The sequence below is a fragment of the Lissotriton helveticus genome, chromosome 6, assembly GCF_964261635.1.
Source record: "Lissotriton helveticus chromosome 6, aLisHel1.1, whole genome shotgun sequence".
NCBI classification, from domain to species: Eukaryota; Metazoa; Chordata; class Amphibia; order Caudata; family Salamandridae; genus Lissotriton; species Lissotriton helveticus.
In genome coordinates, this window is record NC_136067.1 from 1,179,734,712 (window position 1) to 1,179,762,127 (window position 27,416).

Here is a 27,416-nt window from a genome sequence, read left to right on the forward strand (position 1 = left end):
TCATATTCCTGAGGTTGTTAAGAATCAACCATCGGTAATGGCTCAGGTAAAACGGCTACAGCGGATTCATTGTTTTGTGAGAAAGCATTTGTTGAAGGCAAAGCAAGTATACAAAAATTGGGAGGACCGCCGCTGGATCGATGGGCCACAGTATAAGGTGGGGGATTGAGTATGGTTGTCGACCAAGAACATTAGATTCAGACTCCGTAGTGTATTCCATCCCAGATTTATTGGCCCGTACCAAATTGTGAAGCAGATCAATCCTGTTGCTTACAAACTGAAGCTGCCTGGTTCTCTGCGTATCCACCCAGTGTTTCACTGTCATCTGTTGAAACCGGCGCTTCAAGCCCGAAGGAGAATGCCTCCACCTGTGGTACGGGATGGGGTGTTGGAGTATGAAGTTAAAAGCATTCGGGACTCCAAGTTTCGTAGGGGTGTGCTATGGTATCTGGGTTCCTGGAAAGGGTATCCTGTGGAGAACCATTTGTGGGAACCATGGCGTAATGTGCATGCTCCACGGGCTATGGACACTTACCATCGCAGGTTCCCGGCCAAGCCTGGTCCTAGGAGGCGCTTTGCGGGCGGGCCTACTGTCAGGATCTAGCATACCGCGCCTGCATTGCTAAAGTAAAAACTACAATTCCCATGATGCTCGGGCCGCGAGTCCATATTAAGTGCAGTATGACACACACCACGTTGTGCGTAATTTTGGAAGTTCCGGGTTGCTCATTACCGGGTGAGTGAGCGGATTTTGAGCACCGACATGTTGGGCTCAAACACGCTTTCCTCGGGGAGACGCTGTCCTAAAGTTCGAGGTCCTTTCCTATTGAGCGTATGCAGTAAGTGGGGCCGTTTGTGTACTTTACGGAGGGGCATCCGCCTCCACAGTTGGTTGTTCGAGCTTGTGGCAGAGTCTTCTGCTACAGCGATGTTTTGAGTGGCGGAATACGGTGGTAGAGAACCACGTATTACCGTCACGAAGTGTGGTGGTACGGCAGTATGAAGTGGCGGAATACAGTGGTAGGAACCACGTATTGCCGTAACAAACATAAGAACATTGTGGTCAAAGGTGAGCGGAATGCGGTGGCAGGCCCCACGCATTTCCGTTACAAAGAAGGGAAAGACTCTCCCTTAGTCTTTGGTACACATTTTCTATCATTGAATTATAAGTACCAAAGCGGAAGGCGTGGTGGCAGCCACGCTTTGCCGTATTTGGAGAACTCTATGTTGTAAGCAGTATAAATTCATACTGTATGTGTTTGCTGGGCATAGGTGAAGTAACCTTACTGCCCAGAGACATTCTTGATATTCATTCTCAAAAGGAAGGAAGGAACGTTTACTGCTGGAGAAATTCTCTTGATGTTTTGGTTCTTATGGATTTCATTTCTTATATAGCGGGGAAGTAGTAAACCACAGCCTGAGGTACCAGTGAAGGGAAAGAAGGTTTATTCACATTTATGTTTACTGTGTTATAGAAGTGCACAGCATTGATTCTTGTATGCTTCTTTTACATAGGTTGTTGAGACCAGAGAGGCTCTTGTTGGACGTTGTAGAGTACGAAGACTCTTGGTGATTACTTCAGGTGCATATCATATCCTAGCGAGATCATATGAGTGTAGTATTTATATGTGCATGGGTATTAACGTGTGCCTTGTCATTTCAATTCCCTTTTCCCCGCTGTTCCTTTCCTCTCCTTCCCTCGCCTGATCATTCTAATACTCTGTATATACATAACATCAGAGTGTTGGTGAGATCAGGATGTGGACCATTCTTGCTGCATCCTGATTCCGCGGAGTGAACCTGACTGCTGTACCTTGTGTAGTGTAAAAATGTTTATGAAATTAACTTTTATAAGGATTTCATGTACCTGTGCTGTGATGTACTTTTTGAATCCTTGAGATTGTAATAAAGTCAAATGATGATGATGATGAAAAGGAAAAGGGTATAAGGAGTACAAGGATGAGAAGAATAAATGGGGAAAAAGAGCAGAAAGCAGGAAAAAAGTGCTAGAGGGTCAAATGGTGAAAAAGCTGAAAGGTGAAAATGGAGCAGAAGGGGGCAGATGGGGAGCAAGAGAAAGGGGTCAGAGGTCCACTGGGCCACCAGGGATGAGGCGCAGGTAAAACCTGCAGGTGGAGGAGGGACTCGAAAACCAACACTACGGGGGTGCAGGGCTCGGAGAGGCCTCACTTAATGGTGGAGCTGAGAGGGTGGGAGAGCAGTTTCACTGATAGTGAGTCAGTGGTCTTGCTGGTGTGCAACAGCACAAAAGGCTACACGTACAGAAAGGCGACATACACATCCTGCCGGTGGCCCAGCCCTGCGTGTGAGCCTGGGTGCTACTTAGAACGCCCCTGTTTGCTTCCCTTGCTATGATGGACCCATTCTGCAAGCGACCAGAGTGCTAATCTGGCCCTTCCTGCCTATGGGCTCATGCACCGATAAACGTTGACCTAGTCGCCATCGCTGCAGTGCAGGTCCTGTCTACTCCCAAATCCCTCCCCCCCAGCCACGGCCGGTGGTAGGTGTAACTGCAGGGCGGTGGATTGTAATGTATGGATTACGGACTTTAACAGGTAAGTAAACATATAAATAAATAAAACAAATGTCGTTGCGCACAATGCATCGCATTTGGTGATGCAGTGCACACAACGAAATTTGTTTTATTAATTTATATGTTTACTTACCTGTTAAAATCCGTAATCCATACATTACAAGCCCCCACCCTGCCCCTCCCCCTCCCTACGTCACCGCCCTGCAGTTACACCTACCACATGCCGTGGCTGCTTCCCCCCCCCCAAAAAAAAAAGTTCAGCATATTCTTGTAAAGATACAGTTTCTTCAGGTTTCTTACAATTTTCTCTGCGGAATACCCAGGGATTGAACTCCGCCTGCCTGTGATACCTTGTTCCAACGCACCATTACTCACGCAGACTGTGCTGCCATTGCAGATCAGGCCCCTGTGTGTACAGCATACTGCTCTCGGGCAACCTTCCATCGCGCATCTTCTCTCCTATGGGGAAGACTGGCTGATTCTGAGGTTCTTAGACGCGCATTTGACGATATCTACGAATAATAGCAGGGGACACAGTTTCCTGCAGAAGCTAAAGTCGTGTTTAACAAGGTTTAACGAAGTGGTTCCATGGCAACCTGCCTCTAAAGCAAGTGTTGTCAAAAATACTGCCACTGACGGCGTATCTTTGTCGGCGTCCATCAGGGGGCCGCAGATCAATACATGAGGCTGGGCGCGCTGGTGGGGAAGGCTCGCTGGAAATGGCTTGTTGCTAGGCTGAGGTTTCGACCTGTCAGAAGATATTAACACCCCGCGCTTTTCCTGACAAATATCGACTTCTGACGCATCTCCTTGTACTCAATCTTCACATACACACGTTTTATTTATGTTCTTCGGACTTGCATTTGGTGGGCCGCGCCCCTTGCCTTGAACAACGTGCGCGAGGGCTGAGCCGGCCATTATGCCGGCGTAGCACAGACATTCTCAAGATCGTTTATGATTAGGGCCCATATTTTATGTTTTAAGCGGGGCTTGCGCTTACCATTACGCTAACAAATACATGATGGAATGTCATGACATAAAAAGGGACTTAGGCTCCACCTAGCAAAAATACCAAGTGGATTACGCCGATCCAGAGGGGCAAGAAAGTTGCGCGGGACAGGATATCACTAAATACTGTATTGATAAAGTATAAGCAAGTAGCAGAAAGACGCTCTTAACCCCCTTGAGTTTCTCAATCTTTCTCTCACTGTTCTCATCGAACCGCCGCTCCAACATTCTACATCACTATTTCACATTCCATGCACACGCGCACCTCACACAGAACTATTCTCACATCACTCATATACGAATCGAATTTGATAGCACGCCTCAAAGGGCTCTGCCGTAAGACAGCAGAGCTGTCCCTCAGGAGAGAAAGGCGCATCTTTACAAATAGCTTTAAGTCCTGTTATTGTAGACAATGTACACGGGCTACCTTTCAGCCACAGCGTTGTATCCTCAGGTTTCACGAACTTTACAGTCTCAGGCCTCACATAGCCACGCTAATTGACCCATTTCAGCCTGCAGACCCATGGCTTAGAATAAACATGTATGGCAGTTTTGAGGCCTTATGGGAGTCACCCCTCAGGCTGCACTGCGCTTATTGCACGGATGATTACACATAAAATAGATAAACTGAGTGAGTTACTCAAGATTACACCAAGTGCTAGCAAAGAGCTGGACTCTTGTCAGTTGAACAGTTCTTGCTTTCCTTTTTTCATCTTCTCAGTCTCCGCCCAGATGTGCTCGTTGTGAATACCTGCATGGTGGTTAAACAGAAAATCTATCTCTAGTCCTTCAAATTGTCCTCTTCCCCTCTATGTTTTACCCTCTCTTCGAATGTGTTGCCTCACTTGCCAATGCTAATACTCTGTCTGCACCAACTGCACACTTTGAAAATAATATGGTGAACTGTTAGGGAGCGTCAAGTTCTATTCGCATGGCAGGCTGTGAAAATATTGGAATATTTAATAAGTACCATTTCAGAGAGCCTTTGGCTTTTAAGACGATTTCTGTGAAACTGTGCTATAAAATTCACTATTTGACCCCATAGAAAAATATGAGTAGAGAACCTCCCCTGCGCCTATCCAGACCCCCTATGCTTGTTTCCTTCCCTCGCTGTATTTCTTGGCAACTATTGCACCGCTCCACATACACAGATCTCCCGTCGTCACACAACACGTGTTTGGTATTTAAACATCTGCCACGGATACTTGCAACGTCGCCGTTATTATGCTCAGGACGTGTGCCAATGTAAACGTAATTTGGCTGCCAAATGAGCAAATTAATTAAAGGTTTCTTCTGACTGCTCAGACTGCGCCGAAGTTCAGACATTTCCAGCCTCCACCTCGCTGCTCTGCTCCGTCTGCGTTCCTCCCCTCTGCCCGTTGCTTATTTACAGTTTGTTTGTTTGACACAAGAGAATATCATGAGCGCATCATGGAAACAGTCCAGATTTCCGAGGGACGCGTGTATTGTAATTGGTTTTTCTCAGCATCCAAATGCAGCACCATGGCACCTGGAGCACCCTAGGCACGCACCCACACAGATAGAAAGGGCGAGAAATGCTTGGGGGAGGCGAGAGGGGTGGGGGGAGATATAGAACATGCGAGATGAAAAAGGTGAATGCGAGAAGGAGCGAGAGAAAGGTGAACCGAGAGTGGAAAGGAGATTGAATATGGGTCACTTAAAGAGATCGGCGAGTAAGGGCGACAGTGAGGGATTGTTGTGACGAAGGGACGGGAAGGACAGAGGGGGATTACGTTTGGGATGGTAGGCGCTAAATTCGATTATATTTCACTCAATTGGGTTCCCTAGCCTGAGTATATTGGCGTGCATTCTTACTTTAGGAATTCAGACCACCGAGCGGCCAAAGGACAAAGGTGACGCTTACTGAAAAAAATCCTTTATTCGATAATTGGTGGTCAGCTGAACATCACTCTTATGTATCTCCCCGTGGCCCCGTCACCCCACGCACAGAGACTCCATGCAAATGATCCTGCAGCTAATTCTGAGAAGCGCTCTTGACGACATTGTGGCCGAGCTGAGGAGGCGACGTGGGAGTTTCCTCATTACAGGCGGCATGGAATCTCGGGTCCCGTGGCAGCGCTGAAAGGTCAGCCCGTTCCTGCGAGCTTTAGTGCATGTCCAGCCGCGTGTCATGGCGCCGGAAGCAACCACAGCGCTTGAGATCATTACGCGGGAGGAACTGTCAATTGTGGCGTAAATGCGGAATCGTAACATCCCAATGTTATCATTTTCAACCAGAATTATTGTCGTTTCTTTTCTTTTTATTCACTGTTCTCCTGTTGCGGCTGAAGCAGAGCGCAGAGCATCATTTCATTTTAGCTGCTGTTCCAGAGACTTAATCCGCAAAAAAAAAAAATCCATCCCATACAGATCTTTATCTCCCCAGTCCACTGAGCGCCTGCTTACACAGCTGTTGTGCCCTTCTGTTTTTAATTCCCCTAGGGATTGTCAGAGTACACTGAAAGGGTAATATCTTATGAAAAGTCCACGCGAAGGCACGACAGGGGAGATGAGATGGTCTGTACTTCTTTTTTCTTACCTGGTGTGGAGCTAATCATGTTGAGATTTGGTCTCCTTGGCAATAAGAAGGACATGTTTTGCCTTGGGGGGGAAAAACTGTGTGCTTGTTGAGTGTTATCCTTCAGTTCTGAATCAGAGGTTACTGTATGAATCAGCATCAGCTCGCTGCCAGACCTGAGCGGGGGAGTTTGGGCTGGGATGCTTTGATCTCATCAGCAGGTGTATGTGGTAATATGTTAGATGCTGTAAAGTCTGTGGAGGAGGTGGTGAACCGGAGTAGGGCATTCAGACAATGAGAAAGTACATCTCCGTTTTTGACGCTTTTTCATTACCCATATAGCTCAACAAAAGGTTTCGTTATTTTACTAGTTCCATAATTTTCTGTTGTAATCGAATCAATTTTTTCATTTATATAAATGTTTATGGGCCTGGCAGGTGGTGGCTCTTCCGCTAAGGCGGCGGAGCGTCCCCTCACAGAACAAAAGGAAAATTAAATGGTAATAACTATTGTTATTATTTATTGTTTCTACAGCATTCAGTGGCTCTTGTGTGGGGCGGAGCTGGAGAAGCAGGGAGAGGAGTTTTGCACTCCTGAAGTGCGCACAACTGCTTGGGCCGGCTAAACAGTCATGCTCACTTTGCATATTCCCCACCAGGCTACATTAGACAGCCTGGTGAAGAACATGCAAAGCCTCCCTGTACCCGCCAGAGCGCCAAACCTCGGCATTCAGACCAAACACAACGCTGCATTGCAGCATTGTGATTGGCTCAGGGGAGGCTGGGAGCCGGGTGCTTAGTGTTGCCGGACTAGGGTCTGCAGGAAGATGGCGGAGGATGCAAGAGAGGTGCTGGCTGAATGGTCGGCACGAGAGCCTACCCTTCCAGTAAGTGTTTTTTTTGGGTTGTTCCGTCCTTCGCCCCCTGCCTCCCGACCCTGGTCCGGTAGCAGGCGCTACTGCTGAACAGATCGGCATGGCTCTGTGTGTTATATAGGTATTTTAATATATGTTTTGTCACAAACCCTTTTAGAAAAACACTGGGCAAACTAGAGTTACTGGGCCCAGTCATGGGGCTTTAGGCATTTTACTGCTGATGTCCTGTGATCCAGCCTAACTATGCACCCTGAGCAACTGGGCCAAGTACCCCTTCAGCACTTTACTCTCAGGAATAGCGTGCTCCGAGCAGACCAAGGCTCCCTTGGAGAAGAGGTAGATCTGAAATTCACAAACAAATGCACAGCCCATCCTGAGGTTGGGGCTCTAGTGTTTTGTAGACAGTTCCCTGTGTCGCACACCCTCCTTGCTTTAATGATAGTGGTTATTCCCTACCCACTATAGGCAACTGTAGGAAAGTAGGATCTGCTTCTTATGGTAACCCCCAATTTTTGCTTCATGAGATACTGTTTTTGACTAGTCTGACTGGGATCCTGCTAATCAGGACCCCAGTCTATCTGCTTTCTACCAAAACTGTTAGGTTAAGTACTTAGGTACACTCCAGATTGGATACTAGGGTACACTTGTCAGTCCCTAGTATATGGTACCCATGTACCCAGGGCATAGGTACCCCAGAAGCCTCCCATGGGCTGAAACATGTATTATGGCACTCATGAGAGGCCATGCAAAATGGAACTACAGCCTGCCATTTCAGCCTATGTAAGTTGGTGCATGTACCACTTACTCAAGATATAGGTTTACTGTATCTAAGGGTCAATACACTTAAAACCTATCAGTCACCCTTATAGCAGGCCTTAATAATTCTTAAGGCAGGGTGCTTGGTTCTAAGTGAGAGGGAGCCACCGCATGAGCTGGACACTGGTGCAGCCTACGGAGTCCATTCTCTCTGGTTGTTAGTGCTGCAGCCATTTACGACATATTGAGTGGCATTATGCGGCCTCGTGATGACCAATTCTAAAACGGCTGAAAGTAACCCTATCGTGTTTGGTGTCGATTACTGTGGAATCATACCCCCACACCAATAACTGGAGTGGGAGGTATGGTTCCACCCCTCAGGAACAAGCTTTGTGAGGTCCCTTGTATTCCTGGTACCAGCCTTCTAGTCCCAGGCAGCCCAAAAAAGTTGCTGATGACCAGAGACACATTTCTGCCCTCCTGCTGCTGAGCCAAGCTCGAACAAGGGAAGGCAGAATAATAGGCATCCTGTCACAGGGAGGTGTGATCACTGGGAGGTGTGACCACCTCCCAGACAGGATTTAGTGTATTAGGCCTGGGTGGGTGCGCTTGCCAGCATCCAAAAGTCTGCACGAGGGGCACATTTGGTATCCCTGTGCATAGTCCAGTTCAAACCAGTCCTGGGAGCCATAGACTCCTGCTCTGGCGTGAAACTGGACAAAGGCCATAGAAGTCACCTTCCCACTGTCCTGACCCTCCTCTGGGAGAGTCCCCTGAATCTGTCCAACCCTCTCCCATGGGTACGAAAGGGCTTACCTGGCTTTAGGACCCTAGATTCGATGTGGACAAGATTCTGATCAAGAAACCACTGAACTTCGACCAGCTGGACACTCTGGACTTAGCTTGGGTCCGACTTTGTCTCCCTTTCAGTCTGAAGCATCGCCTGTGCCCATGCCCCATACAGGCTCTGTGTAGGATCTCTGGAGCATCAAGGACACCCAAAGATATCTAATACAAAACAAGGTGGTCTGCCGTTCCTACTGTGTAATGCAGGTGAAGGGATTTGTAGAGAGTACAGGGGTGCTCACTCAGGGCAGGAGAAGGATTTCTTCCTTTCGGAAAAAGACCCTCACACACCCAAATAGCTAGGTGTCTTGCTTCATCATTGGGTCTGCTCCTTATCGGGTTGGCGCTGCAATACCCTATCGACACCCATGATGGGGCCTTCTTGGCGGAGATCTTTTTTCCTTTTGCCATTGGGTGCAGTACATGTGAGGGTCCTTAGTGAGTGTAGATGTATAACTGTGAAAGGTGTAAGGTTGAAACAGGAATTAGTGGTCCACTCAAAATAACTTTAATGAATGTGGTCACTATCCTGATTAAAAACAAAATGTGCCCACACCTGCTCTAAGGTTACAGGGGTTTGCCTTGAAAATGAGGCCACTATGTTTCTTGCCTTGAGTCAAAAAGACAGCAATTCTTTAGGACCGATTAAAGATCTATCTACACTTTTTGGTGGTGGTCTGAATTAGTAAAACAGTTAGTGACCGCCCATACAGAACCCTAAAAAGTGGTACCCGTAGATCTACTTTATTTTACAATGTGTTCTTGTGATACTTTTTATTGTTGATGAATTATGATTGTGTGATATATGTATTATTTTGTTCTGTATAATTTTTTTTAGTGTACACATGAGATATTGATTGCATGTCTTTTTACTTTTCAAAGAATATTACTTTGAAATTTTAAACATTACTTTTTGTGTATTGTCGTATGGAAAAATAAATATCTCCCTTTTTTTAAATAGAGTGTTAACAAATTTTATTTCTCTGTGGAAATTATTATTATTTTGACACTATAGCATAGTAGAGTACAGCAACTCGCTGGTCAAATACTCTAGTGTAACTGCTATGGTGGACATACATTAAGCAAACGAGCGTACCCCAGGGATTTCCCTTTGACCCGTAGATCTACAACATAGCCTGCAAAGAGAAAGACTTGTAAAGAATAATATATCAAATTACAACAGTCTACAATTCAACAATGGTGGTGCAACACTGCAATTCAAAGGTGCGTAAAACGCATGCTTCACACTTAAGTGACTGTGACCATGCGCAAGGCGTCATAAAACTATAGCAGCAGCAGCAGTCAAGGACTCATTGTGCTTCAAGCACGAAATTGAACTCACCCAATTTGGGTCAGCAATGTGTACCAATGTGTGCCGGCAGGTGCAGACACTGTAAAGTGCAGTGTACTAATGGATGGAGAAATTAATAAAGAAATAAAGTGTAAGTATCCAGGCAATATCGCCTGAAGGCAGTTCCTTGTTAATGATTGAAACAACAACATGGGACCTGGTAGTTGTAGGTCCCCTCACAACAAAATCTCAGCCTGGATTTAGATACTGTGTGTTCCCTGGGTGTAGATGATAGGAAAACAACAGGTCGGGTGTCCCCTCAGCATGCCTCCAGGACCCCCCCGGCAACCAAGCCTGGGTGTCAAGTGGGTCAGAGGTGCCCACCGCAAATCCCACCCCCATGGGGGATCCCCACCAGCCAACAATCATGGGTAATTACATGTCTAGGTACCGTCTTATAGACGTGCATGACACCCATGAGGTATGGTCAAGTTTCATCCTCACCCTGCCCTGTGTATAGGATTGTTGTGAGTTCCTGGAAACCATCTATTGAACTCGGGCAGGGTTGGGATGAAAGGTGCTTACTGAGTAACCGCCTGAAGTCTGCACTCCACAACATTATTACCAAGTTATCCTGGGTCAAGAGGTGTCAAGCAAGTTTTCCGCACCTCGGATGTACTACCAGTTGTCAATTACTCATGTCACGAACTCCGTTGTTCATCGGTCGTCCTACCCCTCACTCTGCCGGACCGGGTGGTATCGGTTCACATCCGCCCTCAGTTGGTAAACCTCTGGTTGGTGAACGGTGGGGTGGGACATCGGGATTCGGCTGAGAATGTGACGCTGGAGCGCTACCCACGTTCACCGTGGGCGCCATATTGGGATTTCCGCCATATGTGTTTCCCTATGTGAAAGGTTGAAGTTGATGTGTTTGTCCGGGAATACATTAAAAGGAATCTGAGCCAAATGAAAGCTCGAATTATTCAAAAATATGTGTAATCAATGGTGTAACTGTAAACGAAACATGCCGTGTTCGCAAAACCAGATACCCTTGCCACATGCACATAGGCGTTAAGTTGTGATGCATGAGGACATGAGCATCATTGATTAAATGTTGATATCTCAAAGCCAAACCCTATAAAGCACTTCACGAATGTTAAGGTAGATGTATAAAGGGTGTGGTCTTAATGTTTGCAAGAGGTTATATCTACTAGTGTGCCTCACCACTGTATGTGTGTCCCTGTAGGACCGCAGATATAAAAGAGTTAATGTAGACGTCATGGCACAGATAGGTCTGGTGGATCATGTCCTATTCATATATGGTATTAGCCTAAGATCCATGGGTCCTAACAGGAGAGAGATAAAGAGGATAGCACAAATACAGAGTCCTCAAGTCAAAAAGCTCCATGGGATGTCCTCATTCAATACTTCCTTGTCTGATGACAACCTCAGTACCCATCTTTGTTCAATGCGGAATAATGTGTTTTTGGTCATTCCCAGATGTGCTTCAAGCACGAACCAACTAAGGGAATCAGGTGAGTGTTTTCGGTGCTCAAAATGTGTAGTCATTTTGATGTTGGTTTTGTGACACCTGGATTTACTCCTGTGTTCTGTAATCCGGATTTTCACTGGTCTCGTTGTCATCCCTACCTATAGGAGTCCACACAGACAGGTTAGGGCATAAATACAATTGGTGGTGTTACAACTGGTATGTTTATTGAGTTTCTATTTAACCTCGTTGGTAAAGGTTATTTCTTTTGTAACTTTAGTGAAGTGACAAACCGAACATGACCCACAAGGGGAGTGTCCCACTATGGGTGGTAAATCCCATAATGCCCTTTGCACATTGGGCTGTTGGGTCTTGGGTCAGGTGTGTATAAGCATGTCTTTCAGATTGCTCGTGCGTTTGAATGCAAATCTTGGTACAGGTAGGTAAAGTGTTCCTGTGTTCGAAATCCCCCAGTGTCTCCTGATGATACTTCTCACTCGGTTAGAGTCAGGGGTAAAAGTGGTCACACAAGTGATTGAATTATCAGGTTCTTTTCGTTTGCTTTTCAGTAGACTTTCCCGGTTGTTATTCATGGCCCTTTTGCAACAGAGTGAAATGGTGCGTGCAGGATAATCTCTCTGTCTGAGGTCTTTTGCTAATGTATCGGACTCCTTTTGGTAGTCTGTTAGCAAACTACAGTTCCTTCTAATACGGAGGAATTGTCCAAATGGTAGGTTTTTTTTTAGGGCTCTAGGATGATTGCTACTGAATAGCAACAAACTGATTTTATCAGTTGGTTTATGATAGAGTGTGGTAGTGATAAGACCTCTCTCTCGTCTTACCCAAAGATCTAGGAAGGGTATGTTGGTCTCTGAGATGGTACTCAAGAATTTCAAAAAGGGGTTCAGTGTGTTGAACCATCTACAAAATTAATCGCATCTTGTGTGTTCTCCTTTCCATAGGATTAAAATATCGTCAATAAACCTCTTCCACAAAAGCATATTTCCCTGGTATGGGTTATTAGAGTTGTAAATTTCCCTCTCCTCAAATGCCGACATTTACATACATGGCAGGCTTGGTGCAAATGTGCTGCCCATCAAGGTTCCCTGCGTCTGATGGTAAAGCTGTGTGTTATATTCACAAAACATTTTCTGTTAACACTAGAGTGGCACACTCAATTATGAATGTTACCTGAGTAGGAGAATCCCAGTTCTCATGACTTAGTGCGTCCTCTATCACTTCCAGAGTCGCTCCTTGTGGGATGTTAGTGTAGAGGGCCTCAACATCCAGGGTCACCAGTAAGTCGATTTCCTCTGGATGTTGGACCCCCTCAAGTAACCGTAGGACATCTGTGGTATCCTTGACAAACGGAGTGGCCCTCACTAAAGGTTGAAGGAAGTGGTCGCTGAACCTGGATAACGGTTTCAAAATCGAGCAGATCCCTGAGACTATCGGCCTTCCAGGGACCCGGGTGACCCCTTGTGAATTTTAGGCAAGGTGTAAAAGTAGGGAGTCTCGGGGTCTTTTGTGATGAGGAAGTCAGCCTCCTTTTTGGTGATCCAGCCCTTAGTCTCAGCTAAAAAGATAATTGTGGAGATAATGGTACTGAATCAGGGAGTAGGGTCCTCTCTCAACGCAGTATAGTACCTCCGATTGCTCAATTGCCGACGGCATTCCACATAGTCTACAGTGGACATAATGACCATAGCCCCACCCTTGTCTGCCTGTTTGATTGTGATACTGGCATCGTCTGCCAGGGCTCTGACAGCTGATATTTCACTTGAGGATTGGTTGTGGATAGGAGATGGGGTGGTCTTGCTATTGAGATCCTTCAGCACAGTTTGTTCGAACGTTAAGACATCATGCGGTACCATACCACTGTTAGTGAATGGTTTATGTAGCCCTGAGTCACCCTCTGTGGCATGTGTTTATCTTGAAAGAAGGCTTTTAGGGGTATCTTACGGAAAAAACCTCGGATCTCACAGATGTCACAAAATTTGTCAATCTTAGGGGTGGCAACATAGCCCAACCCCTTCTGTAGTACCTTCTCTTCTATGGGTGTAACGGCCCCTTGGGAAAGATCGATAATCAATCTCTCTTCCCCTTGTTTGGCTCCTTGTCTCCACTGAGCGTGTCGGTTGTTCCCGCCACTGTACTCTTTTTTGGTGCCCTTTTCTCCGCCCTCTTCCTCTTCCCCAGCCTGTGTCTGAAAAGGGAGTTAATTCCCATGTTGGAAGAACGGTGGTGGGCACTGATGGTACATAGGGTACTGCCAAAATTTAGGTCCCTGGTTTGGTGGCATGTTGTATGGTGGGTACATAGGGCATGTATAGTATCTCAAGATCTTATTATTCCAGCTTCCATTGCTAGAATCACTATTTGACAAAGAGCCTCTCCTCGAGGGGTTGGAGCTCTCATACGATGAGTAGCCTGCGGTGCTGTGTAGTCTGCTTTCAGATAGGGATAAACCTTCTCTTTGTCAAACATATGTATGTCCTTTTGGAGTTTCACGATTTTCAGTTTCATCGGATATTCTCGGTTGTCCTCGATTTCTGCATTAATCTCTGCTAGTTTAGTTTTGAATGCAGTCATTTGGACAATTACTTTGAACGCTCCCTCCCCTGTCTGTATTCTTATCAGAAGTGCATCTGCGAACCTTTTTGCAGTATTAATGATGAGTATGAGCCTGTCTCTTGTGCACTTCCATGCTACTAGGTACCACTCTTTCTTAAAAACAGTGTCCTCCAGTAATTGAAGACTGGTAGTACATCGGAGGTGCGGAAACCTTGCTCGACACCTCTTGACCCAGGATAACTTGGTAACGATGTTGTGGAGTGCAGACTCCAGGCGGTTACTCTATAAGCACCTTTCATCTCTGACCCTGCCCGGGTTAAGTAGATGGTTTCCAGGAGCTCACAACAATCCTATACACGGGGCAGGGTGAGTATGAAACTCGACCATACCGCATGGGTGTCATGCACGTCTACAAGACGCTACCTAGACCTGTAATTACCCGGGATTGTTGACTGGGGGGATCCCCCAGAGGGAAGGACTTGCGGTGGGCACCTCTGACCCACTTGACACCCAAGCTTGGGTGCCGGGGGAGTCCTGAATGCGTGCTGCGGGGACACCCAACCTGTTGTTTTCCTATCATCTACACCCAGAGAACACACAGCGTCTAAATCCAGGCTAAGATTTTGTTGTGAGGGGACCTTCATCTACCAGGTTCCACATTGTTATTTCAATCATTGACAAGTAACTGCCTTCAGGCAATATTTAGCCTGGATACTTACACTTTATTTTCTTTATTAATTTCTCCATCCATTAGGACACTGCACTTTACAGTGTCTGCACCTTCCGGCACACTTTGGTACACATTGCTGACCCAAATTGGGTGAGTTCAATTTCGTGCTTGACGCACGATGAGTCCTTGACTGCTGCTGCTGCTATAGTTTTATGACACCTTGCGCATGGTCACAGCCACTTGAGTGTGAAGCATGCGTTTTATGCACCTTTGAATTGCAGTGTTGCACCACCATTGTTGAATTGTAGACTGTTGTAATTTGTTATATTAATCTTTATGAGTCTTTCTATTTGCAGGCTATGTTGTAGATCTACAGCTACCACTTTTTAGGGTGCTGTATGGATGGTCACTAACTGTTTTACTAATTCAGACCACCACCAAAAAGTGCAGATAGATCTTTAACCGGTCCTGAAGAATTGCCGTCTACTTGACTCAAGGCAAGAAACATGTTGGCCTAATTTTCAAGCGCAAAGCCCTGTAACCTTAGAGCAGGTGTGGGCGCATTTTGTTTTTAATCAGGATAGTGACCACATTCATTAAAGTTGTTTTAAGTGAACTCATTTCTGTTTTAACCATACACCTTTCACAATTATACATCTACACTCACCAAGGGCCCTCACATGCACTGCACCCAACGGCAAAAGGAAAAAAGATCTCCGCCAAGAAGGCCCCATCATGTGTGCCGATTGGGTATTGCAGCGCCAACCCGATAAGGAGCAGACAAAATGATGAAGCAAGACACCTACCTGTTTGGGTGTGTGAGGGTCTTTTTCTGAAAGGAGGAAATCCTTCTCTTGCCCCGAGTGAGGGACCCTGTACTCTCTACACATACCTTCACCTGCAATACACAGTAGGAATGGCATACCACCTTGTTTTGTATTAGGTGTTGGGCCTGTATGCTGGACCTAGTCAAATTGATATCTCCCTTGGAATGAAGGAGTCACTCCCCTGCTATCGCAGCTACCGTAATCCAACTGACCGGTCTGCTGAACCCGAGCTCCTATGGACTCCGAAGGCTCCAGCAACACTAGTCTCTATTGAACCATCCCCCATTTTGACAAACTGCGTGTATCTCAAAGTAAAGCCCTCTCCACCTCAAATTGCCTTTACGCCCCGTAAACAGGTCTTTTATATTTTTTATTTTTACATTTTGCTTTGCATTGGGTGAATTTTAAATAAAAGTCGTGTCATGTGGAAATATCTCCTGTTTGTGAATATTCTTGTCTTGAACATGGAAATGGGTAAAATAAATCGACGAAAAGTGGAAAAGTGAAAGGTGAAAAATAATTGTGCAAAATAATGAATGAAATTGTATTTATTAGCTTCATTTGACTACAGATATGACTGTGCAGCTGGAGAGGGATCGTAAAAGGTTTCCCGTGTGTTCCTGGTTGTCCTCGACATGTCCTGGTCCCGGTGGCTGCAGAGTCAAGAACCCCTTATCCCTTCAACACACCTGAAGCACCCGACATCAGTGGGCATTCGTCTACCGAGCCCCTGGTCACTCCTGAGTGACCCAGACTCTGTCCCCTCTGCTTTTAGGTGCTCTTCAACAAGAATCTACATCTGGATTCCATCGAACACTCATCTTCTTTGCTGCAGTGGCATTTTCCTTGAAGTCCTCCATTGAGATCTACGGCGGTTTCCTACACCACTTCAGTCCTATGCACCCAGCTTCCCTGGGATAGGTAACACTAGTACTACAGTATCCATGGGTGGGTGACTCTCCAACCTTGTATGATCCAAAGGGCTTCCTCGTAATTCACTGGGAGGGGTCCTTAAACTTTTAAACTGCAACCGAGACTCACCCATAGAATTTTATGGTGCACGCGGTCGTGTTCCCACACAGCACCTGTCCTCCGTGGGGTCCCTACTTACTCACCTTGGGTGGTTCCTTGAGGTCCCAACGATTATACCTTCTCTAGACACTGTCTTGACCTGAGTCATGGTTCTTATACAACTGTTTTAGTTTATGGTTTGGTCTACCCTGGAGCACACTGTGTATTAGTGCTACTTACGATTGCTTCTGTGCTACCGTATTGTGTGCTTTGTGTTTATCTGCATGTAGCAGATACTGTGAAGTATTTAGAGTGTGTAATAATAATAAATATATATTTTTGTAACTACTGTGTGGTTCTACATTCATTTAACCAGTACAATAATGTTACATTCTGGTAAAACAAGCTGCTTAACATTCCTTTAAGACTAAGCCTGAAGGCTGCTCTCCACAGCTACCACTTTGATAGCTTTCTAAGGTTATCTTTGACCTCTTAAATCACCATAAGCGATGTTTGTACTGGTGCAAGGTACCCACTTTAATTAGTGGACAGCATATACCAGGCCAACTTCTCACAGCAACATACAAGATAAACACCATAGTAGTCCGAGTCTCAAGATTCCACTCCATCTATGTATGAAAATTAAAAATATTCCTGCGCTGACGCGCTACCTAGCAGACAAGTTCCTCTGAGGCCTAATGGGCCAAATCTGTCTTAACTACACCTGCAGGACTAAAGATACCTGAGTATCAAAGCACCTCTCCTCCACAGGTGCTGGAGTGGCAGTGGCTGGTTCAATTAAATTCACCACACCTTGCCCTGGTGGACTACGGTCAGCAGTCTTCGAGTTCCTCACATGCGGTCATGCAACTACAGTGACCTGAGGCTTTTAGGAGCTCCTCTTGGCACAGTACGTCCTTGATTTATCCTGCGGTGGGGGAAGTGGTGCAATGGTCCTGATGCTGATCGTGCATTCCAGTATAGTACTTAACTTTGGCTGATGACATGAGCTGTCTGTATTTGCGGGGAGGGACTTCAGTAATAAGAGTTCCTCAGGAATTCAGTTTTTTTTTTCCATTGTCTCTCCTGTCTGCAGGTGTATAATTTATTGCCTGCAATGTCTTTAAAGTTTCAGGGTGCTGAAGGCTTTGGCTTGCCCTTACATGTTGCATTTGAGGCATAAATGTTCATATAGCTTTTCAAAACATTGTTCAAGTTGTTTATATGGTTTTGGCATCTGTTGTGGAGATGATAGGGTGAGAGATGAGTTCAAGCATAAGGTTGCCTATTGAGAAACCTTTTAGGATTCTAAAGGTTTGGCTTTCTCTTTTAAGTTGACCTTGGTTTGTTGGTAGGACATGAAGCAGGGTGGTTTGCAGTGAATTGTTGGTGATGTTGAGAAGACAAAGTTGAGAATGGTACATTTGGAGCATGTTGATTATGTGACATGCAGGACCATGTTGAGTGTATCAATGAGATTGAGGTTGTGTCTCTGTTTCTTTTTAGCTTGTGTTGCCTGGGAGCTAGAAGTCACCTAAGAGAGAAGTGTTAGCATGTTGGATTTAAGAGGTGGTAAGGGGATGTGAGAAGTCATCAATAAAAGTCCCTGTTATGCCTGGGAAGACTGTAAATAAATTGGTAGGTGGTTGTCTGAGTTGTCCAAAAGGGCATAAGACGTCATGTGGTGTGTATAAGAAATTTCCATACCATAGATTCTCTTTCCTAATGAGGTTCATCAAAAATGCTTGATGTTGATGCCAGATCCATAACTTCATCACCATTATCAGAAGACCTTTGGCCTTTACTTCTTCTTGCTGCTTTCTGGCTTTGTCAGGCCAGCAATTCTTAACCTGTGGGCTTGGGATACACTACAGACCCAGCCTGAGGGTCAAAACACATCGGCACAATCTCAAACAGGGCCAAGAGCTACCATAAACTGGTTTATCCTACGTACAAAGCTGTGCACTATGAGAGATGGAATCTATGATCTCATCCTGTTATTAACTCATGCTCTGACCCCCACCACAATAAGGACATGTAGCACTGTCTAGAACTACATATAAGAGGACTGAAGCGGCAAATGTCCCAATGATATTATAATGTAGGACACTAGACATGCAACCCTATGTGATTTGTTGTATGTTTTTTGGATTATTTCTTTACATTTATTTAAGAAGTGTGGTCATGTAATTTTTGCTTTGTATAAGTCTTGTCCCGGATTAATCCTACAGGAGTATATTTCAATATTTTGATTTTAAAATCTTTTTTGAGGATTCACAACAGTAAGAACTGTAACTAGGGATCCAGTGCATATTCAAGGAAGAGCCTTGGATTTGTAAATGCTGATACCATTGCAGAAGTTTCATTGGTTCTATAGCATGTGCAGTTACACAAATCAAATATTTCTTGCCCTTTTCGCAGATATGAGGCAAGGAGTGATAAGAGGCAAGAGGTGAAAGCACAACGCACAACTTACTTTGAAACATATGTCTGCAAACTACACTAGGTACACTCACCTTATTTAAGATGGAGCACCACTTGCACCCCAAACTCTACTGATTTGTAAATGATGCAGCGTATAACTTTCAACATGCACAACCACACTTGCCCCAAGGACTTACTTTAATCCCATTCTATCTATCCACAAGGGTACTCACAGTAACTCAATGCTGTATTTGACAATGATGTCACCAGTCTTGTCATCAGTTATGCCACTAATGCCCTAAGTAATGTCACTGTTCCTAAATACAATTCTTTATTGCCAAGGACTACTTGTCATTTATGGTGTAATTCAGTTCACTGGTGGAGAACTTCCTTGAAAAGAAAGCTCAGAGTCTGGGTGTCTTTATGATAATACTCGTCCCAGTGCACAGTGTTGAGACGGAAAATTCCTCTGCATGGTTATGGATGTATACCCCTGCCCCGAGTGACCAACTGTACTATTATCTGGATTTCCAAAGCTGTTTTTTGTTGCCACAGTGTTGGAAATAGGAGTCTCTAATTGGCAATGCTTTGCACCTGGACCAAGTAGGCACACTTCCTTTTAGTCAGGGCAAGTGTGATACACTTCTAAAAAAAAATCCTTGCTCACACCGATGGTAGTTTGGCACGAGCAGTCAGGCTTATCCCAGAGGCAATGTGTAAAGCATTTGCACATAATACACAGTAATACAGGGAAAGCACTACAATAGGACACGACACCAGTTTGAGAAAAATAACCAATATTTATCTGAGTAAAACAAGACCAAACGATAAAAATCTAACATAGACTTATCAGGATGCGAAGATTGCAAAAGTAGACTTAAAATGCAGATCGTAGAAGTCGAAAAAAAGAAAAAAGGACTTACCTTTAACGGCCGTCTGCTGCATCTCCCCTGTGCTTGTCATCTTTCTTCTGCCTGCAGTCCCGGCTGGCAGCAGGAAGCACACGGGTCCCAAGGCTCCCCAGAGCCGATCACAATGCTGCAATGCTGCTAAGATGGGAACAGAGAGCCTGTGCATGTTCCTCACCAGGCTGTGTGATGCAGCCTGGTGGGGAACATGCAAAGTTCGCATGACTGTTTGGTAGGCACAAAAGTGCAGACCAAATAGTCATGAGCACTTAGGGAGAGCAAACAACTCCTCCCATGCTCTGGCAGGCCCCGCTCCATCACACCATTGACTGCAATAGGAAAAAGAAAATGATAATAACAATATGTTGTGATCATTTTGTTTTTCCTTTTGAGCAGTGAGGCGATGCTCCTCCGCCTTAGTGGAGAAGCAGCCATTGAAACTCTACCTCAAGCCCTTGGAGATACTCAGAAAAATAAGTTGTAGAAAGTTCAGTCCAGTCTTTCTCTGACCAAGACAGAAGCAACCGCTGCAGGCTAACACAGAAAAGCACACAGCAAAGTAGTAGTCTCCACTCACAGGTTCTCCAGCTCTTCTTCTTGGCAGGTTCCTTAATCCAAAAGAGTTCTAAAGTCCTGGGGTCAGGATACCAATATTTATACCACATTTCCATTTGAAGTGGCGCAAACAAAGTTCCTCTGGCATACATAAACTAGTCCTGCCTGACTCAGGCCACGTTTACTACAGGAGGTGGAGACAGATTTGTGAGAGACAGTCACAGTCCATTCAGGTGCAAGCGACAACTCCTCCCACTACTCTAAATGCAGCCTTGTCTATTCAGCCTGGCTATGAGTCACCAGGGAATGGCAGGACCTCCCCCTTGTATCTGTCTAGTGTGAATGCACATTCCCAGCTCCTGTCACTCTCAACCCAGACGGTAAATACACAAACAGGCAGAGGCACAGAGTATGGTTAAGCAAGAAAATGTCCACCTGCTAAAAGTGGTATTTTCAAACACACAATATAAATATCATCTTTACTAAAAGATGTATTTTTATATTCTGAGTTCAGGAATCCTAAACTCCATTTCTCTATCTTGTCCCAATAGAAAGGTACGCCTGTAAAATGGTACAGTGCAGCCCCCAAGATAGCCTGTGGGACATACAGTCTTTCAATAGTGAAAACTGAAATACACAGTATTTCAGTACCAGAACATGTGAAACTCAACAGTACATGTCCTACCTTTCACATACACTACACCCTGGCTACGGGGAACCTTGGACCTATTCTGAGGGGTGCCTTACATGTAGGAAAAGGGAAGGTTAGGGCCTGACAAGAGGATGCACTTGCTATGAGAAGTTAGCCTGGCATATGATGTCCACTAGTTCTAGTGGACACCTTGCACCAGTCTAATCAACCCTTATTGATGGTGGTTGTAAAGTCAACCTTATAGAACGCTATCCTAGGGGTAGCAGTGACGAGCAGTCTTCAGGCTAAGACTTCAGAGAGCGAATTAAGTGAGTTGTTTTACCAATTATAATCCCTTGAGTACCAAATGAAAGCACACCACACAAGGTATATTTCAAATATATATGTATTTATTCTAAACACAACCCCTCTGCACTCTTTATGAGGTCAGAGGTAAAAGTACAATACAAGTTACTTAATTGACATACGATAAGTTGTGCAGTATACGTTTTGCCCTAGGGGCCTAACAAACCATATACTACAATAGTGGTATAAGAACCACGTGAGAATTAGAAAGCAGGCCTGGGGCCTGTGGAATCGCCAGGGCTACTCTAAACAACCAAAGGTTAGGATGTAGGAGGCCCACGGGAGACGTTTGCAGTGACTAAACACAGCCGCAGGTTACTATTGACTTTCTGTGGGAAACGAACAAGTTACAAATTTACAATTTAAGGACGCTTCTAAATAAACTACGATGGAACCCTTTTGGACTTAGACACTAGGAGGGCAAATACCCTCAAGACTACCAGAGTACTCGTGTTACCTCAGCCACGGAAGCCAGGTGCATAGGTTTCTTTTGGTGTCGGGTTTCGTCGTCGATTTCAATGGAGATCTGCAAATAAGTGCTACAGGTGACCAGAGGAAAAGTGTCCGGGTGGATCCAAGGGTGGATCGAAGATCTGTAGAGCCTGAAAGAAGAAGGGACAGAGCCTGGGTCACTTGCCAGTGACCAGGGCGGCGATAGGTAGATGCCACCAGATGTTGGGTGATTTCAGGTGAGGAGGTAAAGCTTGTCTCTTCAGCCACGAGGACCAGGAGGTATAAACAATGACCAGAAACTGGATTCGAGCTGTCCCACAAAGGATCTAGTTGACTGCAGTGTCCGTATCTGGATTGGATCTAACAAGCTTTGGCAAACGCAAACCAGGCAGGATGTCAAGATGGGCTTTGGTGCAGACCAGCAAGGTCTGAGGAACTTCTATTTTACAGGAAAGTTTGAGCAGGCCTGGAGCAACCAGGAAAATGAGTTAGATTCAAAGAAAAGTCTTCAGGGGGCTCACTAGCCAATGGGCAAGGAACTACAAATACGCGTAAAGCTGAAATGCAAAAGCGAGGCCTACGGGACACTCGTGGAGTGGGGGCCTCTGAGTTTCAGTGCAAATGGTGCTCGGGTCTGGGACTTCAAGCACCCCAATGCACAACTTCAAGATATCTTGTGAAGTAAGTGCAGCTTGCAAAATGCAGGATGTCCAGGAGTTCCGGTCCCACGTCTCTCATGTCCGCCACTGGTCTCAGCTTTGCTGTGAGCAAATGTCGGGGTCAGAGAAGTCTGGAAGTCTGTGTTCTGTGTTGCACATTTTTAGGGATCTGACGGGAGCCTCAAAAATGCAGACTGGAAATGTTGCTATTGGTGCCTGTTTGAACAGGGTGGTCACTCCCTGACCACAAGGGAGATATCTTCCATCTTCCAGTCGAAATGGAATTTCGAAGGTCCCAGATATATGTTTCAGAGTTTCATCTAATGGTAATCTAAAGTCCTAGGGACTGGGTTCCTATAGGTATACTAAGTTTAGGGGCTGGACTACATTTAAGGTCCCTCTTATGGGTGGACCTGGGAAGGGGTGGTTACACCACTTTCCCTTTGTCCAGCTTCGTGCCAGAGCTGGGGCAGAGTGCCCCAGCAACCGGTTTGAACTGGGAAATGTATGGAGCACCTTGTGTGCCCCAGGCAGTATCTGGAAAGCATTCACTGAATGCAGCCCTCCCTGCCCCAATACACTAAAGCCTGTCTGCGGAGGTGCCAGCACCTCCCTGGACAGGAAACCTATTGACCAGGCCTCCCCTGCCAGAGTTTTGTCCAGAAGCAGGAGGGCAGACTCGTGTCTGTGGCAGCAGCAACCATTTTGTGATGCTGAGGCTCTGTTTAACATTAACCGGGTAAACCAGTAACTACATGTCTTCTCCCTCTAGAAGGGTGGAATGCTACCCCCACCGCCAGGACTGGCGGGGGGGGGGTACTATTCCAAAGTGTTTGACACCTTACACCACATGTTTTGATAAAGCCAAATCAAAGTTAGCATTAACTGCGAGGATTATAATGCACTTAAGAGTATATGGTATGGCTATATCATAGAACAGCTATAAGGAGATGGTTCTGAAAGCTGCAGAGGGGCTCAGCTCATGCTAGGGCACCCTCTCACATAAAACCAAGCACTCTACCTCCTGGATTGTCGAGGTCTGCCTTAGAAGTGACTTATAGGTGTATATGTATCTATACAGGTACATAGATATAGGTATACTATATCTAACTAAGGGGTGATTACAATTACACCACCTTACCCAAGCTGTCTGAACAGACCTGTGGTGTCAGTTTGAAGGCAAACCAGGGGTGGCACAATACATGCTGCAACCCCTGGTAGGCCTAGGGTGCACCTATGCCCTGGGTACCTATGGTACACTATACAGGGGCTCACAAGGGTGACCCAGTAATCAATCTGGTATGTACCTAAAGTACATGGAGTCCAATTTATAGAGAAAGCAAATAAACTGGGGCCCTGAATAGCAGGGTCCCAGGCCAACTAAGTCGAAAACCAGCAAAACACCCGGCAAAAAGTGGGGGTAACCATGTAGTCAGATATCCACCTTCCTACACTTGCCAGGTCGACATGGCATTATAAACTGTGCGCAGACACTGTAGTTGCAGGGCTGAGACATATTTGAAAGGCTACCAGTATGGGTAGAAAAACCAGTGCTGCAAGCCCATCAGAATAATTAGATTTACAGCCCCTGGGCACACACAGTGCACTGTACTAAGGATGTAATAGTAAATAAAATATCCCAATAATTGAAAACCAATCATAGCACAATTAATAGTAGGAGCACTTTTTCTTTAGTGTTATAAAAATTTACAATTAACAACATTGCGTGTAGAGGCAAATAGATGGAGACCATTTGATAGTAGGGGGTACTTTTTAACATTTTGATGTTCTGGGCTATCAGCATGTTTGATATATAAACACTAATGACCCCTTTATGTCTCCCATGAGTTGACCATAAAGCAGGGACATGGAATGTTTTATATTCGTCCAGATGTTCATCGGATAATAACCATGTCACTTGCAGACCTATTATATCATAATTCCGAATAAAATCACCCCAAACACCATTTGTAACTTTTGACTCAAGGCCGCAAATGTTCCAAGATAGAATCTTGACAGTCCCAGGAGTAAGTACGGAGCGAGTGACCCTGTCACATTCTTTACCTACATAAACCCTCGATGTCTCCTCCTGTAAAGGACTATCAACAGAGACTATATATATCTATGGCGGTCCGGTCAAAGCAAGCCCCTGTTCCATTAAAGTTTGGTTCAACCGGAATTATAGCTAAATTTACAGTTGACAAAAGATCATTATTGATATGGGTTTCTTGGTGGTTATTATGAGCCCAATGTTTAGAGGGTACTTTCTTCTGTATACAGGAAACAGCAACCCCACTCTGACGTTCAGGTTGGGCACTATTTTTACACTGCTTATTAAACATGTTCCTTTTTGACTCAAGGCTACCCATATCGTAATCATTGCCATGATGTCAATCCACATCCTGTGGATACTGTAACACTTCAAAGCTATTTTTTACCTCTACATTGTAGGTCTGATTATTTGCATGATGGGGATTACCCAAGTACTGATCTCGCCTCCCAATCATTCGTGGGCGATAGAAAAAGCCTAGGGTTAGGACATTTATTTCATCTTTACTCAACACATTGGACCCAGAGCGGTTCAGAATTTCACAAACCAATGATGGTGAGCCCAGGGTTAAGACTATGCAATCCCCCATTAAGACCTTTCTATCCATGCCCTCCCAGGAGACCCGTCTCACCATCTTGAATGCCTCAAACATCTCTTACGTTAGGCCATTCTTAATGCCCAGATGATAAATGGTCTTATTTCACAAAGTGGCCCATGGTTCTTTATCATGCTCGTTTATCGACGGGACGTTTGCTAAGACAATGGTATAAGGGGGCGCGGCAGATGGTAGATTTAAAGTAATTAATTCTGGGGGGGGGGGGGGCTTTGGAAAGTCGGTCCTACACGCCTCTGGTCTGAATAGGATTTGTTAGTGGACAACATCCCCTTATCTTCTTTATCAAAACTTCCTACTCCCCTCAAACCTTCTTGATTAATAGGCCCTCTACACCTTGATGAAATACCCTCCCTTACAGATTCTGATGCATTGCTGTGGTCACTTCCTCCCTGAATCGAGATACAGGTAGTCTTCTCAATAGTTTTATCACCATCATTCGTTCCAACCAGTTTAGGAGATCCAGAAGCTAAAACACTTGTTTTATTCATAATGGTGATTTGACTTGCCTCTATCTCGCTTAACCTATTCTCTATTGGTTCAATTAGAGCCTTTATAGTAGAAGTTAAACCGGAGAAAAGGAACTCAATTTCAGAGACAATATTATTTCCTTGCCCTTTATGATTACTTTAACAAGTGTTGTTATTTTATACCTGGTTTGACCTTTTACTTACTTTAGTAGCCCCTGTAACTATCTTCCTTGACTCTAGAATTTGTACAGAAGCGACGTTTTTTGACGGTGCCGTGGGTACATGCACCAGGGGTGGAAGACTTATAGGGGGAATTTTCTTTGTTTTAGTACAGACTCTCTTGGGTGATGGGAGGGCCAACACATCAGGATCATCTGACGAAATATCGTCTCCACCTATAATAATACAGCCATTATTTGAGTCAGTAGGTATTTTAGGAGAGCCATGCAAATCAGGAGACAATTCCCCTAAGGGGCTTGAGACCCTGCTACACTCTACCGATTTTAAGGCCTCCTTATCCTTTATCAGGGCATCTCAAACACTAGATATTTGCTTTTCAATTCCTCCCACCGCCCCGGTCAAATATTTCATTAGCGACATAGTGTCTGATTTCAACTTTAGGGTAGATTGCCCCAAAACCGATTTGTTCAACTTCCTTTTTCCCATCTCCTTAAATTATTGAGCCAGGCACATATAACACAGCTAATTCAACCCAGGAGCCCAGAGTTTCAACAATAATTGTGTACCAAAAGTCACACTTACAGTTCAACTTTTTATCCCAATACAGTCAGAGAAAATCCAAGAGACGGGGCCCAGCCTGGCCTCCTCTGGGCTGTGACGGACAAGGACGGGCCCAACCTTGGCCCGGGCGAGCGCACGCGCGTCCCGCGCCGCCGGAGCCCCGGTGTTGTTTTATCCTCCTCTGGGTCAGTAACCTTGCTGGTAATCCCGCGAGAGTGCGCTGCCTTCTGGGGACTGAAGTCCCGGCAGTCCCGTGCTCCACGGTGAGAGGTGACCGGGGATACAATGAATGTGAGTCTATCGGCGGGCAGGTCCCGGGCAGCACAGCAATGAAGAACAAGTGGTATAAGGGTTCAATTGGGCATCCCGCGCCGCAGGAGCCCCGGTGTTGTTTTATCCTCCTCTGGGTCAGTAACCTCGCTGGTAATCCCGCGAGAGCGCGCTGCCTTCTGGGGACTGAAGTCCCGGCAGTCCCGCGCTCCACGGTGAACGGTGACCAGGGATACAAGGAATGTGAGGCTATCGGTGGGCAGGTTCCGGGCAGCACAGCAACGAAGAACAAGTGGTATAAGGGTTCAATTGGGCGTAGGAGCACTCGCACTTTAGCACTGAATAGCAGTGAAAAGGTGTGCAGAGGCACTAAAGCATCAAAACAAAGTCCTGTATACCGTAAAAAACAGGAGTTCAGAAGGCAAAAAGACAGGGGAAACATGCCAAAAGATGCCAAGTCTAACACATAGGGAAACATAGTTCATTCAAGTGCACCATGACATAGGCTGCTTCATGGATTTCAGACATGTTGGAGAGGGAGGGGTGCCCAAAGCTCTACCCTCATAGTGGTGGCCTACTGCCTTCAACAAGAGTTAAGCATAGTGAGTGCATTGGTAGCAGTATACTGTGTAGTGATCAGTAGATGTGAACAGGTTCTTTTTAACCTGTCACTGGAGGGATGCTTGTAGTCTCACTCACCTTATTAAAGTTCCACTGCTGTGTGCTTAACTCACCTTTGGCCTACATCCATTAGATGGAGAGTGCAGCCCAGCACAGGAGTGGTGGCTGTGCTGGGTATATATGAGCCTGGGGAGGGTACATTACAGGGACTGAGCG